Genomic DNA, 14,441 nt, shown 5'->3' with positions numbered 1-14,441 from the left:
TCATAGCAGTTCACCTACGAGAGCAGAGATTAGAATTGCTAGATGGAACTATCGCCTTGCATTAATCTCTAGGAAAAAAGATTTGAAATTAAAAGCCTGGGCCAAACTGCATGAGGCGTGTGGAAAAAAGGATATTGTTGCCTTTTGGAAGGCCGTGAACGCACCATTCTATCAGGAGCGCTTAGGCTCATTAATAGACAATGCAATTTCTGCACAGGAATGGGTCCAACATTTTCAGGCACTCTATAGTATCACTGTTCCCTTAGGTGATCCTATCCCTACAAAATCTATAAATGAAAAAGGGGGATCTAGTTACCCGATAGATATCTCTTTTAATCTAGAAGAAGTTCAAAAAGCCTTAAAAGAAAGTTCAGCGGCTAAAGCCCCTGGACCTGACAAAGTTCCAATAGATGTTTTTAAAAACTTCCCCGACCTTTGGGCCCCAATCCTCACAAATGTTGTCAATTCCTCTAATAAAGTTGGCTTTATCAAGACCTGGCAAGAGGCCATCTTGGTCCCCATATACTAAAAAGGGGATAGAAATGATCCTGCCTGCTATAGGCCCATTTCGCTTTTAGATGGCTTAATGAAAACAGCTGGCAGGATCATTCTCACCCGGATTCAGGAATGGCTCGAGGAAAATGACATTCTATCCACAATGCAATATTGTTTTAGCAGAGGAAAGGGAACAATTGAACAAGGACTAAATCTTGCCCTTATTATGTCAAAATATATTCATGCCAAAAATGAATATGCTACTTACCAGTATGCATCTGTTCTTGGCATGTAGGGCTGCTAACATTCATATCTAGTGCATAGATCGCCGCCTAGTGTTGGGTCCGGATGATTGCACATTGTTGTCCTGGAAGAGTCTTCGAAGTATCACGAGATAGGTGGCTCCTCCCCTGGACTACAGTGCGCATGGGCATCGACTCCATCCCCAGATTGTTTTTAGCCATTGTGGCAGAGATGGAGTGAAACAGTGTACAGGATGTCCATGCTAATGATGAATGCAAGAGAGTGTCTGCAGCCGCTACGGGCACCGGGGAGGAGGGCGGGCGATATGAATGTTAGCAGCCCTACATGCCAAGAACAGATGCATACTGGTAAGTAGCATATTCAGTTCGAGGCATGTGGGCTGCTAAATTCATATCTAGTGCATAGAATACACAGCAGTCCCTCCATTAAGGGCGGTTGCCCGTGCCAGCTGCAGAAGCTTGAAAAAGTGTCTTGAGAACAGCCTGTCCTACAGCTGCTTTCTGTTTGGAATGCACATCTACGCAATAATGCTTGGTAAATGTGTGTGGTGTAGACCATGTGGCTGCTCTACAAATGTCTTCTAAAGGAATGTTCCCCAGGAAAGCCATGGAGGCCCCCAATTTGCGTGTAGAGTGCGCCCTTGGGGGTATTGTTAAAGTGCGTTTAGCCTTTTGATAACAGATTTGAATGCATTTAACAATCCATCTGGCTATTCCTGCTTTGGAAATGTGGTTGCCTTTGTGTTGTGCCGAGAAGGCAACAAAAAGTTGTTGTGTCTTCCTAAAGGGTTGTGTCCTGTCAATGTAGTACATTAGCGCCCTCCTAACGTCTAATGTATGAAGCATTCTTTCTGCTACCGTTTGCGGGTTTTGGAAAAATGCAGGCAGGTCAATAGTTTGGTTGATATGAAACTGTGACACCACCTTTGGAAGGAATTTGGGGTTAGTGCGGAGCACTACCCTGTTAGAGTGTATTTGGATGAATGGCTCTTGGATTGTGAGCGCTTGCAGCTCACTAACACGCCTGAGCGACGTGATAGCAATGAGAAAAGCCACTTTCCATGTTAGAAATTGAAGTTCGCATGAGTGCAGTGGCTCGAAAGGTGGGCCCATCAGCCTAGTGAGGACCACATTGAGGTTCCACACAGGAGCTGGTGGAGTTCTAGGAGGAATGACTCGTTTCAGTCCCTCTAGGAAGGCTTTAATGGCAGGCACTCTGAAAACAGAGAGGTGCTGCCGATTCTGGAGGTAAGCCGCTATGGCGGATAAATGTATCCGAATGGAAGCGTACGCCAGATTGCATTTGTAAAGATGTAACAAATAGCAGATGATATTAGGAATGGATGCATCTAGCGGGTTGATATTGTTGTCTGTACAGTAAATGACAAACCGCTTCCATTTTGCAGCATAGCAAGCTCTGGTCGTGGGCTTCCTTGCCTCACGGATGATGTCCATGCATTCAGGAGGCAGGTTGAGGTAGCCAAATTCTAAGACCTCAGGAGCCAGATCGCCAGATTGAGCTGTTGCGGATCTGGATGCTGAATGTCGCCATGGCTCTGCGTCAAGGGCTGGGTGTGAGATGCAGCCTTTGATGCGGTACCACGGAAAGTTCTAGAAACGTGGTGTACCACGGTTGGCGTGCTAGGATGAGAGTCATCGAGTGTTGCTTTAGCTTTCTTGCCACCAGCGGAATGAGAGGCGCTGGGGGAAAAGCGTACGCAAATTTGCCTGACCAGTTCATCCATATCGCATTCCCCTGCGATTGCGGATGAGGGAACCTGGCAGCAAAGCTTTGGCATTTTGCGTTTTCCCTTGTGGCAAACAGGTCTATCTGTGGATGACCCCACTGCTGGAAGTACGGGTGGAGCACTGATGGATGAATCTCCCACTCGTGCATTTGATGGCTGTACCTGCTGAGCAGATCCGCCATCTGATTGTCCTTGCCGGGGAGGTGTTCTGCCATGAGGAAAATGTTCCTCTGAATGGCCCACTTCCACATGCTCTGAGCCAGATGAGACAGCTGTGGTGAGTGAGTACCTCCTTGCTTTTGGATGTAGTACATGGCTGTCATGTTGTCCGTTCGGATCAACACGACTTTGTTGCACAAATGTACCTTGAAGGACTTTAGCGCCATGAAGATTGCCATCAATTCCAGGTAGTTGATGTGCAACTTCTGTTGTTGAGTGGACCACAGTCCCTGCACAGTGTAGTGGAGCACATGAGCTCCCCATCCTTGGAGAGATGCGTCCGTCGTCAGGGTAATCTGTGGCACCGGCTCTTGGAACGGTCGTCCCTTGCAAAGGTTGTGTGGATTCCACCAATGCAGAGAGTTGTATGCCCGACCGGTCACCAACACTAGGTCCGTCAGTTGTCCCCGAGCCTGTGTCCACTGATTTGCCAAGCATTCTTGGAGAGGACGCATGTGCAACCTCGCGTGCGGGACTATGAAAATGCAGGAGTCCATCATGCCTATCAACTGCATGAACACTCTCGCTGGTAGGGAGTGTTGCGGTCTGAACCGTTGGATTAGTGACTGGACGCTGTTGATCCTGGCTGGGTTTGGCTGAGCCATAGCAGTCAGGGTGTTTATTGTCGCGCCTAGATACTGCCGCACATGGGCTGGTTGAAGGTGCGACTTTGGGTAGTTTAGCGAGAATCCCAGACTGTGAAGGAGTTGAATAGTGTGGGACATGTCCGCGGCGCATTGTAGTTCCGACTTCGCTTGAACAAGCCAGTCGTCTAGGTACGGGTAGACATGTATGTTCTGCCGTCTGAGGTGCGCCGCTACTGTCGCCAGACACTTTGTAAACACTCTGGGGGCAGTAGTCACCCCGAAGGGTAGGACTTTGAACTGATAGTGTTTGTTCTGAATGGTGAACCTGAGGTACTTTCTGTGGGATGGGTGGAGTGGGATGTGGAAGTAAGCATCCTTGAGGTCTAAGGTTGCCAGGAAGTCCCCTTGGTTTAGCAGGGGAAGAATTTGTTGCAGTGTCAGCATGTGAAAGTGTTCTGACAGTATATACATGTTGAGGGGGCGTAGATCCAGAATAGGTCTGAGGGATCCGTCCTTTTTTGGGATGAGGAAGTACAGGGAATAGACCCCTGTGCCTTCCTCCTCCATTGGTACAAGCTCTATTGCGCCTTTTTGCAGCATTACCAAGACCTCCTGCTGCAATAAGTGCAAGTGCTCTGCCGACAAAGGACGGTGTCTTGGGGGAATGTTGGGAGGAGTGGATGTTAACTCCAAACAATAACCGTATTGGATTAGTTTTCTCACCCACCTGTCTGTGGTGATGGATGTCCAGACTGGCAGGAACTACTGGAGTCTCCCCCCGACAGGTGTTGGATGGTCGGGGGGCAGTGACAGAGAGTCACTGTTTGTTGGCGGCAGAGGAACGGGAGTTGTTGTTCCCTCTGCCCCTGCCCTTGGCACTGTTACCTCTGTAACCCCCTCTACCTTGCTTGGGGTAGGAGGATTGTGCACCACCCTTTGTAAATTGTGATTGTTGACCCAAGTGTCCTCTGGTAACACCACGCGCTCCTGAGCGACGAAAAGTGTTTCCCCTGAATTGTTGGGACTGAAGTGCCCCCATGGACTTAGCAGTCTCGTTGTCCTTTTTAATCTTTTCAAGTGTGGTGTCTACATCTGGGCCAAACAGTAGTTTGGGAGTTTGCCCTCTTGCGGGCATTGGCGACCACCAACGAGTCCAGAGGCAACTGTCCTCGAATATATGCAGGATCTCCAGGTGCTGGCCTGTATTTTTTCTCGATACGTGGGTTCACCACTCTTGCCCTGGAGGGTTCCTTAAAGATCTCTGGGGCATGTCTAAGGACACCTTTGAGCATAGGAAGTATTTTAACAGTTCTCTCTGAGACAGAGAAAGTGTTAAACAAAAAGTCTTCCTCCACCGGGTCAGCATGCATGTCTACATCATGATTTGCTGCTGCCCGTTCGATTAAAGCATTAAATGCTGCAGAATCCTCTGTTGGAGATGTACGTGCCCCAAAACCTTGTGGATCTTGTACCACCTGCTGTCCACCTTGGTCCCCAGTGTCGTCATATGTGTCCTGCTGAACATCAGGGTCATTGTCCACTGGGAAATTGTATTGGTCGTCTTCCTCATCATCCTCTCCCCCTGATTGGTTTGGGGAAGGTGATGGACTCCTCCTTGGTGGTGGTAGAACGGGCTCAATAAGGGCAGGACTGTCCAGTGCTGTCCTCTTTTTCTTCAGTGGAATAACATATGATTCCAGTGGTTGGGAAGTGATCTTCCTTTTGTAAAGGGTCAGTTTCCCTGTGTGGGCATCGATGTACTGCTCTGATTGGTCATCTGAGGCTTGAAGCGCCGAAGGAGCCGAAGTCTGTGGCACCGATCTAGGTGCAAACGCCTTTGGTGGCACCTTTGGTGGAAGAGTGTAAAGAAGCTTGGCTGATGACTTCTGAGGAGCGTCCACCTCCTTTCGAGCCGACGGCGTGGGAGCCGTCGTAGACAAAGCTTTTTCCCGAATTCGTTTCAGGGAGTCGGTGACCTGCGCGGTGAAGGAGGCGGAGGGTGTGGTAGCCGACGGCCGGTGTCCGGTGGCGTCGGAGTCCCTCGGTGTCGACGGTATTTGCGTCGACGAATCTTCAGCCGCATTGTGGCGCGGGTCCTTTGTAGACTTTGGCGCCGACGCCGATGCTGCAGATTCGACATCTTTGTGCCGATGCGTAGTGCCTGCGGCCTTCGGGTCGTGGCTTGTAGTCGACTTTTGTTCGACTGGGCGTTTAGTTGGCTGCGCCGTAGGAGCGTCTGAAGACGTGTGAACCGACTTCGACGACCGTGCCGGAGCAACAGAGGCCGACTCTTGACGGACGGCCTTCTTGGAGGACGAGTCCTTGTGCACCTTGTGCGGCGCTGCTGTCTCGACAGCCTTCTTCGACTTCTGTGGGCCGGAGGTGGACGGCGCCGATGAAGGAGCCGGTTTCGATATTGTTTGCTGGACGTCGGCCTTTTTTGGTGTTGTCGCGTCCGGTAGTTTCGTTTTCGATTTTGCCTGGACGTCGGCCATTTTGTCTTTTGTCGAATCCGTGGGTTTCGGTTTCGATTTTGGCTGGACGTCAGCCATCTTAGGTGCCGTAGAGACCGAAGGTTTCGGTTTCGATACGGTTAATGGCGGCTCCGCTTGAGTGTCCGTGGCCGGGCGAGAAGGCGGGGCCGGGGATAGCGGTGCGGGGTCGTGGGTAAGGCCGAGTGGCGATCCCGTGACCTGAGCCTGAATTATATAGACTTCGGGGCATAGCTCTTCCTCCGAGCTATCTTCCGCGGCCCCATAAACTTCTTCGTCGTCCCCTACCTCCTCGACGTATTCAGTGTCCTGGCCGTGCCCTTCGACGTGTTCTTCGGCATCGGACTGGACCTCCGTCGTCGGAGGCGAAATTTGGAGATGATGGCTACTGCCTTCCATTGCGGGGTCGTCGAATATGTTGTCGGGTGCCGGTGCCGCTCGCTGGGCCTCGAGGCGCGCCGCGCGCCGATGCTTGAGCGTCTTCTTTGACCTGAATTGAGAGCAGGCCATGCAGTTGTCTTCGTTGTGGTCCGGTGACAGGCATTTGTTACAGACCGGATGCACATCGATGTGTGGATATTTGGATCCACAGATGGGGCAGTATTTAAATGGGCTCCGCTCCATGGTAAGGTTGTCGGGTCTTGCTGCGACGAGAGGGCCTCGATGTCTGAAGAGTAATTTGACTCCGTTGATTTCCGGCTCCGAGAGTCGGACGACGCTCGAGACCGTGCGCAAACAATACCGACGCTGGTAACGAAGGCCTTTTGGCCTTAAGAACAAAGTTTATCGGTTCCGACACGGAGACGTCGAGAACCACATCCGAACCCAATGGCGGAAAAAAACAATCTGGGGATGGAGTCGATGCCCATGCGCACTGTAGTCCAGGGGAGGAGCCACCTATCTCGTGATACTTCGAAGACTCTTCCAGGACAACAATGTGCAATCATCCGGACCCAACACTAGGCGGCGATCTATGCACTAGATATGAATTTAGCAGCCCACATGCCTCGAACGGTCAATTTATACGTAACATATGTAGACCTTAGTTCTGCTTTTGATTGCGTGAGGCATGATATTTTGTGGCAAATTTTAGAAGATATTGGGCTAGACAACAGGATTCGAACTTTTATCAAAGAACTTTATTTTGGGGCAGGTGCTCGTGTGAGAATTGGTAAAAAAGGAGAATGCTCCAATTTTTTCCCTATCCATAGAGGGGTAAGACAGGGGTGCATTCTTGCACCCCTGCTTTTTAACGTGTACATAAACGATGTGGGGACCTTCCTAGCAAAAAATTATAATCACTACCCAGTTATTAAAGGAAAACCCATACCCATACTCCTCTATGCCGACGATGCGGCAATCCTGTCACAGACTAAGAGAGGCCTACAAAATGCGGTAAATACATTTTCCCAATATATGAGTAAACGGGGGCTATTTATAAATGTCTCTAAGACCTTCACTATGTCTTGTGGCCCAAGGAAAGCCAGAGCACCATGCAATATAATTCTGGAAAACAAACGTGTTGAGCTAGCAGATATTTTTTGTTATTTAGGGGTACATATGGATAGACGAGGTAATTGGAAACCTGCAGTCAAAGCGAGAGCTTTAGCATTCACTAAAGCAACAGGAGCACTTTAAAATTTTGCTAAGAAGATAGGATCAGGGCCACCCAGGGAGCTTCTTCAAATTTATAAATCTAAATGCGTCTCCATCGGCTATGGTGCAGGGCTATGGGGGACGCAGTCCCTGGAAACTATTCAACGTATAGAGAATAAATTCTTAAGGTATGTTTTGGCAATGCCTTCCAGCACATCAACATACGTACTTCATGCTGAGCTTGCCATACAACATATCTCAGATACCATTAAGATGGCACCAATTTTATTGTGGAATAACATCTGGACTAACCCCGCCACAATATTGAATAGAACTGTTATAGAGGACTGTTTGCTATGTAATGGGGTAAAACACATTACTTGGCTAACTTATATTAAGAACTCTTTTTCTGACATTGAGCTCAATGCTAGAGTGTGTTTCAGAACTGTATTGCTTATTAGCTATCATCTAATTATTGTGTGTACAAACTTATTGCTCCTCTGCAAAGTATTTACATGAGAGTACTCTTATTTCGAAAAGTATATTTTTATAACTGTTGGTTCTAAAAATAAAACAACTATATCTGAGGATATAATAACAATTTGGGCTGGAGTTCAGTTCTTGAGTGTGTGAAACCTTTTGCTGACTGAGTGTGTACAACAAATGCTTTACACTGTCCTCCGGTACTGCCTTACTGCTCGACCAAGCTACCACTTTGGAGAGTAAGGTCACTTCTGACTTTAACCTCTGTCATACCTCTGGGGTTGGTGGACTCTATACACACTGGACTTCCTTCTAGTCCAGTATATATAGAGCCACTTTCTCACACACAAGCAGTGTTGAATTCAATGCATTAGAGACCCTGCATAACAATATTAACATCATCATAAATCCGGCTGACAAAGGGGGTGTGATAGTCCACCAAAATAAAGAGGACTATCAAGTGGAATGTTGACGCCTTCTCAGTGACAAGAAGAACTCTCGCCGCTTGGACGATGACCCCGGTGGGACCTTCAAAGAAAGACACACTAGAAGTCTTAAAAACTTCACTTGAGACCACTACATGGGACTATATTACCCCTGTGTCCTTCTTATTACAGTGTGCTGAACTAGCACTAAAAGCCACATTTTTCAAGTTTGAGGGAGACCTCTTTTTACAGACCCATGACATCTCGATGGGCAGAACCTTTGCCCCGAGTGTGGCGGGTCTCTATGTCTTCGAATTCGAAAAAAGGCACAATATCAACCTAGACATGCCCTTCAAAGAAAACATCAAGTTCTACAAAAAGATACATAGACAACATCTTCTTGTTGTGGGAAGGTCTGGAAGAGACCCTGAACTCCTTTCTGACCTGGATTAATGACCAAGATCCAAATCTGAAATTCACACACAGTGTGGACAAAAACAAAATCGCATTCCTAGACGTAGATATCACAGTAGACATGGGTAAACTGAGGTCTAAAACACACTTCAAACCCACAGCCAGAAACCGACTTCTTCGTTTTGACAGCTTCCATCCGAGGCCCTTAAGAGAAAACCTACCTTTCGGCCAATAACTCAGACTACGAAGAAACTGCAGCAACATAAATGATTCAAAAAAAGAAGCATTGTCACTCTCAGTATATCTTGAAGGAGGGTGGATACCCTGAAAAAGTTATTCGGACTGCCCAGACAAGGGCCCAAAACAGAGAAGGCTTACTGGAAGAAACAGAAAGAACGACTACAGTCACACTCCTCACATGTGTGTCTACCTATAATACGGTCTGCAATCAATTATCCAGAATTATCCCAAAACATTGGAGAATCGTGGGAACTGGTAAACTGAATTGGGACTACCACTGTTTTCCTATAAAAGAGCACGGAGTCTCAAAGACAGTCTTGTGGCAACATGTCCAAGAGCACAAGAAGCCCCAACGAGCACAGTTCTAAATGCATGGGGCTTGCCAAATGTCACCGGATATTACCCATGTGGAAAGTGTAGTGTGTGTCATCTCACAAAACCGGAAAAAACACTCTGAATCTGGAAAGACATGGCAGCTTATGAAACATACTAATTGCAATTCTTGCAACATGATCTATTTGATCACCTGTCCGTGTGGCCTCCGCTACTTGGGCATGACAAGCCGGAAGATCAAAGGTCGCATCTGTGAACACAGAAGTAATATCAGATGCAAGCGGAACACCACCAAAATGACACTCCACTATCTGGAAACTGCTCACCTGACCAACGACCTTCACTGACTGGTCATCGAGCAGTTGGACAAAAATCTCACCAACTTATAAAACCGTCTCTTTGAAAAAGAACAACGTTGGATTTATCGTCTGTCAACCGCAATTAGAGGGAGACTGCAGAGCTCCCATAGACTTGGCTACCTCTGTCTTTTTTCATTTTTTCCAATGATTTATCTACTTCGGGCCCGAAATTATGTTCCTTATTAAAAGGAATATTTAAAATAGACTGTTGCACTTCGGTTATGAAACCAGAAATCCTCAACCATGAATGTCTCCTTAAAACACACTAGTGTTGATTTCTCTAGCTGCTGGGCCTGCAGCATCTAAAGCGCACCTTATTGAGGAATTGGAAATAAGCTTTACTTCCTGAACTAAATCTTGGGCTTTTGCTTTTTGTTCGTCTGGGAGGTGTTGTAGAAACTGCTCCATATCTAGATAATGGGCCAGAGAGTTGGCAATGCGCCAATGATTTACTGCTTGGGCGGCTACCCGGTTATCGGAGGCGTCTAAAAGTTCTGACTATGTCCGGAGGGGAAGCATCACCTGTATTCTGTGAATTAGGCTGTTTACGGGCATTAGAGACTACCAAAGAATCTAGAGATAGTTGATCTTTAATAAAGACTGCATCTAAGGGAGCAGCCTTATATTTCGTATCAATCCGGGGTGTGAGAATGCAAACCTGCACTGGATTTCTAAAGATAGCCCTATGTTTAGTACTGAGGGTTTCAAATAGGAAATCTTCCTCCAAAGACTCCTTGTGTAACTGCAGCCCGTGATATTCTGCGGCTCTTGCAAATAATTCTATATGCCCTACATTGTCATCAGGAGGGGAAGGCTTTGTTGGGTAAAGATCTGGGTCGTTATCTGTAGGAGAATCTGTGTGATAATCCTTCCAGGGAGCTATCGGTATAAGTTGGTGTAATTAGTAAAAGATTCAAAGGTGGAGAGGTTGATATAGGGGAACGTGGTAAAAGAGGAGGTGGAGAAAGGTTAGTATCCACATTCTTTTTCTTGAAAGGAATGAAGAAAGGTTCTTTTTCTAACATGGGTTTGCACTTTTGAGGTGACTTAATAAGAACATGTACTGTATTAGGATTTATGTAGTGTTCCTTCTCTTTTGGGTCCGATATGGGTGTTGGGGCATGGATATTCAGATCCTGCCGCTTTGGAGGCGCAGATTTAGATTTCGGCGCCAAGGATTTCAGTGCTGGGGTGAAATCAATTTTCGGTGCCGAAGATTTCAATGCCAAAGGAGGCTTTGACTTCGGCATCAAGGATTTCGGCTTTGACGTGGTTTTCGGCTTCGAGCCTGTGGGTTTCAGCTTGGTGCCAGTCTTTGGCCTACTCATTCCTGAGCAGGAAGGCTTAGAGACGTGTTTCGGTGCAGAGCCGGAGGGTGGGGCGTCAGAAACATCTTGTTAGTCCCGACTGTAGCCCGAAGGCAGGGGTGGGACCGAAGCCTTTTGCTTCGGCTGAATTGGATTTTGGTTTAAGTGGCGTTCAGTAATCACGGTACGTTGACCTTGTTGCAACTCTTCTTCCGACTCGGAGTCCGATTCTGGGATGGAAACAAGTTCCTCTTGTTCTTCCTCGGCCCCTTGAGCTTCGAATTCTTGCTCGGATTCTTCACCGAAGATGGCTGGCGTGTATTCGACGTTTTGACTCTGCATCTCGCGATGTTGAGCCGGACGATCACAGATTGTTTTCTTTGATCGAAAGATCGGCATGCGTCGCAGTCTTCTTCATTGTACTACGGAGACAAGCACAAGTTGCACACTTTGTGTGAGTCGGTGTACGGATACTTCATGTAGCACAGAGGACAGAATTTGAATGGAGTGGGTTCCATCGACTGCGAGGTGGACCGACGCGGTTAGGCCGGAAGGCCTCCCTGTAGATATTTGATCGTAATAGAGGTTTTTCCTTGGCTGGTACGATACACGGAGAAGTAGGATACATGTTCGAAACAATACCGACGCGGGTAGAGTGGATTGCGCACCGAGGGAAACCCGATGAAACGGTCTAGATCGGAGCGAAGCAATACACGTCCGACCCCGAAGGTGGAAAAAAAACAATTTAACAATGGAGTCGATGCCCATGCACACTATCATCGAAAGGAGGAGTCACCTACCTCGCGACTGGAAAGACGTCTTCGAAGAAAAACAACTTGCAAACATCTGGACCCAACACTAGATGGCAGGAGTATGCTAAACATGCGATCTACAGCTCACATGTCTCGAACATAATTTTACAATGCATGAGTTTGTTTGGTGCATGCCGATTTGAAAAGCAACTATTATTGGAATACATAGGAGTCACTTATGTCTAAAATGTATTTGTTTGAATGCATTAAGATGGCAACTTTGCTTTAGTCGATACTTTGACTTTTCTGTGAAGAAATATTACATTTTCATTAATTGATTAGAGTTCATAAGTATTGTTATCAGTTTTGTGACTATGCGGTCCAATACGTCCACTTGGGCAGTATTTTTTGTTTTCGGTTGTTGATCTTGCAAGATTGTGATTCTTTTGTAGGATGATTTTTAGGCCTGTGATTTAGGCTTAATAGTAAGCTTCCTATGTACACTATCAGTATTTCTACCCACTTGGGCAGTGGCTGACTTTAGAATTTGCCCACTTGGGCGGTGACACACATTCGACAACAGTTTACTTTGGTCCCATTGTGTTTTTGTTTGGTCAAATTGGCATTACTATCTTTTGAATTTTAGGTTATCATACCTTATTCATTAGTTTTGGTTTTCCATTTTTCCTTGAAACATGTCCTATTTCAGGTGTATGTGAACACACAGAGTTATCACTAAACAATTGAAACATTTCAAGATGGCCACTGCAGTCACTGCCAATGTTATGTCCTTTATTTATGTCTATGCACTGATGTTGATACTTTGTTATTTCCTCTTCTTACTCGTGAGCAAGACACATCTGGTGTCGAAGCGCGTAGAGAGTGTTGCTCATTAACAAAAACTTCTGCAACGTACCTGCGGAGTGTGAAAGTGCTTTGTTTCCTTGGATACTGAGGAAACCTTTGCTGTTGATGTTACCCGGAGTCCACACCCAGGCACGTGCTACACTTGGGGGCTGGGAGCTTTGTGGAAATCTTTTAGTAAAAAAATCCTATGAGATATACGGAGGGCCAAAAAGCTGAATGGTGAAATGTAAGTGTTCTGAACTCAGAACAAATCTCAAGATACACCTATGGGTGTGTAATTTGTAAATGATAGTCTATGTCCAAGGAATCCATTCTTCAGGATCCAAGGATGACCGTTTCTGTGCCGATAACAGTATCGTGAACTTGTCCTTTCTAAGAAAGATGTGCAGAAACCTCAGATGTAAAATCGATAGCAGAACTCTATCCTTTCTGGGGACCAGACAGTAGTGAGGGTAACATCCTCTTCCCTCTTTGCTTGAGGTACAAATTTGATCCCACCCTTGGCAAGCAGTACCTGAAATTCTCTGGCTACAAGAGCAGCATGGTCTGGATAACCAGACGCGTCACCATGAGTAATAGCAGAACTTTGGGTATTGCTGGTGGAACTGTGGAGGGGAATGTAGTCCAATGAAGCATGCTGCAGAGTGACTATCATTTAAGTGCTTTTGAGCTGAATCCACCTTCTCACTAAAATATCTCATTCAGTCAAAATGCCTGGAAATCAATGGAGAACCCATAGCAGGCATTCAAGTGGTGCCCAAGGCACGTGTAATACAGTCGTAAGTGTCCAGACTGGCCTTTTGGGTGTACTTGACAACATTCTGAGTTTTGCATGTGGTTTGGGCAAAGGAAGACCTCACAGGCCATGTACCAGAGAACCCAAGAGGCATTCAGCACTCAATGATTGCAGGGCCAAAGAGAAAACTTCACCTATAGAGTCAATACTTCATCAATTCTCCATTTGGAGAGGCCATGGAGAAACCATTAGGGCCCATCTCGCTTGTTGAAGCTTAGATGGCAAGACTTTCCAGAGCCAGCTGTTGGGTCAGGAAGAATGTGTCCCCACGCCAGGTCTGAGCAACCAGGCTATTTCTAGGTAGTGCAGAACAAGGTTTTGACCAGGCAGCTACAAGAGACTCAGTCAAAGCTCCACTGAATGTCAGCAAGGGCTCAGATGTCGATTGCCCAGACTGTAAAATCTCAGTGAGTGTGCCTTAATCTCAACTATGCGCAACTGTATATCCAAGACCTCATTGACCCTGTGCATAACCACAGTAATGCTAAAGGTCTAGGAATAAACTGTCATCAGTATAATAAGCAGAAAGTAAATTGCCCATCTCCTTATTATCATCTTTGTTGTGGGAAAGATGCTCATACCTTTGGCCGCATCAGAGAAAGGTCAGAAAATGGTCTCCAACCTCTGACAATACTGGCTTCAATGTGATGGAATTGAGAGGAAATAATCCCAAACCATATGTTGAATATGGTAATGTCATATTGCAACAAAAATGTATTTCTTGCCAAAGTCAGCTCCAGATTCTACGTTGGAGTCTAGAACTGGTGCCCGTTGAGCGGAGGCTGTGCCATCTTGGACATAACCAGTGGGGGCCTGCAGCAAAAGTATCGAAGCATGGCCTGGCGCCATTAGATGACTGGCCTGAGTCAGTTGGTGCTTGGAAGGGTTACGCTGGTGAAGTCTAACTAGAAGCCACAGTGGGTCCATGGAGCTGAAGGCGTGCCAGAGGGAATTTGGAACTGTCCGAAATAACCGCAGAATTGGCATCTGCTGCAGATTCCATGAGGGTCTGAGAAATTGAGGTGTAACAGCTCCTAACTCAGAATCTGGTCTGATGCAGATGAT

General features: G+C 46.8%; 1 protein-coding gene across 15 annotated transcripts in view; it reads right to left on the bottom strand.

The window, feature by feature from the left end:
* BAZ2B (bromodomain adjacent to zinc finger domain 2B) overlaps positions 1 to 14,441 on the bottom strand; it is a 1,221,971-nt gene that overhangs the window by 960,087 nt on the left and 247,443 nt on the right. The window lies entirely within an intron of this gene.

This window comes from Lissotriton helveticus, chromosome 3_1 (assembly GCF_964261635.1).
Source record: "Lissotriton helveticus chromosome 3_1, aLisHel1.1, whole genome shotgun sequence".
Lineage (NCBI taxonomy): Eukaryota > Metazoa > Chordata > Amphibia > Caudata > Salamandridae > Lissotriton > Lissotriton helveticus.
This window is presented reverse-complemented; position numbering and strand designations above follow the sequence as displayed.